Here is a 2,720-nt window from a genome sequence, read left to right on the forward strand (position 1 = left end):
AAAATCAAGGCACGTTTAAAATGGTACCAATGATTTAAAGTTCGTATTTATTATTTAGTCACTATGAAATAAATTATAATAAATATTTTTTTTTTAAAATGGAAAAGATAATATTGTAAGTTTATGCTATTAGTTATTTCTTTTAATATTTTATAAATTCTGAATTCATTTTATAGATATGCCTTTAATAATTTGCGTAATTTATATTTTTTTAATTATAATTGGTTATTATTAATTGTAAATATAAATACATTAATAATTTAAAAAATAAAATTAAAAACTAACAAGTCAACGTGTTTTGCACATCATTTAGCTAGTATTATAAATCGCAACCTAATCCTAAGGTTAATTATTCCCTTCCTGAAAACCATGTCTCTCTCTCTCTCTCTAAATTTTTAGAAAGATATTTTCCTTACTGCCTTCTCTAAGATTTAAGACTTTTTTTTTTTTTCCCTTCCTCTGCCAAAGCTTTTGCAGCTTTCCTTGCCTGCAGGGGCTGGAAAAATTAAATTCTCCTTGCTAGATGTGGGCCTTCCGCTGATGGGTGGGGATGTATATTGTTTTGGGTTAGTTTTTTTATTGCATATCATGTGCGATTTTTACAGGGTTTCTTTGGATCTGCTTATGGTGGCTTTGTTTAATTTGGTCTGCTACTCTATTGTTGGTTATGTGTTGGTTGTGGCTCTGGAGTTGGTCTTTAGCTATTGGGTTTGTAGGAAGAGAGGTTGGCCCCTTCCATGGCTTTCCCTTCTGGCTAAAAGAGATTGAGAAGCCAATAAGCTCTGTCCTTCCTCTTCTATTTTACTTGATGAGCGACTAGGTTTATTGACTCCATGGCCAACATTTTCTTGAGATTCCTTTTGGAGCTTAGCTTGGATGCTTGAATCCTGGGTACTATCTAGCTTGGATTTTATGGTTTAGGCAATCTTGCCGTATTAGCCCTGGCGGTGGTTCTATAGCTCATAATATTTCCCTTTTAGTGAAATTGCTGGATGAAGCTGCAGTGATGGCCCCATTTTGCTTTGTAGAGATTCTCCTTTGCCCCGGGCAACAACCCGCCTCAGTTCGAGTTCCTTTGTGGGTTGGGCTCTTGACGCGTGGGGTTGTTGTAGCAAGGCTCTTTCTTTTCTAAGCCATGGGCCAATTCGTAATGTGCTTTAAGCCTCTAAACTTTGACGTAATGGGCCAATATGTATCGGCTTTAAGCCTCTAAAATTACATATTCAATTATTCACAAAACCTTCCAATTTCTTCATTTCTACAATGAAGGACGCCTACGCCAGACCTGTTGCCGAGGTAATTGCCTTCCCTCGTTTCATTACTTTTATCGCACAAGTGGAGTACTCCTAGTTGAGTACTTTGGGTGAGTTGGGCATTTGGGTTCGAGTTTAAGTTTCGAGTTATGCTTGCAGGTAGTTCTAAATGCAATAATTCATGGTAAAAATGGTAAGATAACTCTTTCCAGAACTTCTACTGCTTGAACCTTTATTTTGTTAGATTATTAGAATAGAATTAGATTAACTTCCTTGAAATTTTGGTAGAGTGCATACGAAAACAAGAACAGTATTATAGTTATGATATCATAGTCATTTTACTCCTATTTAGGCTGATCTTAATAGTTAATATCTTTTATGTTGATTGCATGATTTTTACAGTTTATTTTATTGATTAATGGACCAGTAGGGGGTGATCACAAAAACAAATGCGGAGAAGACCCTTGAAGTAAGTTCTAGACTTCTGATGGCTTACCTAAACAGTTGCAATGATCTCTTTAATCTCATGAAGAACATCTTACTTTTATCCTCTACTCTTTTCTGGTGGTAGAAGATAAGAAATGCAAAATTATGGAATCATTACTCATTTCTTCATTTGTTGTTGTTGTTGTTGTTGTTATGTTCTGGAATGCTATTGGTTTTAGTTCACACATCTCGTTTTGATCTTGCTTGTAGGAGCTGCGCGCCTACCAAGCTGATATTGCAACTGTGCTTCGAAACGGTAAAGCAAAAAGTATAAAATCCAGATGATTGTGAACTTGTGAAATCTAATTTTGTTATTATGATTTTTTTTTTCTTCTTGATGCATTGAATAAGTTCTTTTCAGTTGCCATGGTAAACTTTTCTGTCGATTGTGAATTATAAACTTTTAGTAATGATATGGTCTCAGCTATTTGAGGATGGGATATGATTTGGTTGGGCGTACATTCAAGTGTTTTAGTAAGGATATGCTCTCACTTGTGGTTATTAGTATTCATTTTTTCAGGACATGCCGAGTTTGGTATATCCAAGATATTCTTTCCACTGAGAAAGAGAAAAAAGAAAAGAAACCAACAAGATTTCTGCGTTTGACATCAGAACTAGTACACAGAAGCCAATATATTTGTTCTATCATGCATCTAGTCAGTAGTTCACAGATAAAATAACAAATTGATATAAGTGTTCATTTTTTTTATTTATTTATTTTTATTTCCCTTAGTCCATGTGAAACTTTTATGCAGGTCATGATGTTGTGTTAATAACAAGGAAGAGGAAGAGTGTGATCTAGCATGGCCTCGCCAAGACTCTAGTGCCTCGTGTTTGTTGATCTAGAGAGATGCTGGAATACGTTTTTAAGAGAATGTTGAAATTGACTTTCCTTTTTATCTCGTAATCCTTCAGACAATTAAGTTTCAATTATTTAAATTTACTGAATTGTGATTTGTAATTTTGAATTTTGGATATTGG

General features: G+C 34.5%; 1 long non-coding RNA gene across 1 annotated transcript; it reads left to right on the forward strand.

The window, feature by feature from the left end:
* The first annotated feature begins 370 nt into the window (after nt 1-370).
* Nucleotides 371-2,487, forward strand: LOC110661207 (uncharacterized). Its single transcript, XR_002496063.2, has 3 exons — nt 371-1,296; nt 1,656-1,722; nt 1,950-2,487. It is a non-coding gene; the product is annotated as an uncharacterized LOC110661207 (long non-coding RNA).
* The last annotated feature ends 233 nt before the right edge of the window (nt 2,488-2,720 follow it).

The sequence above is a fragment of the Hevea brasiliensis genome, chromosome 2 (genome assembly GCF_030052815.1).
Source record: "Hevea brasiliensis isolate MT/VB/25A 57/8 chromosome 2, ASM3005281v1, whole genome shotgun sequence".
Taxonomy (NCBI): domain Eukaryota; kingdom Viridiplantae; phylum Streptophyta; class Magnoliopsida; order Malpighiales; family Euphorbiaceae; genus Hevea; species Hevea brasiliensis.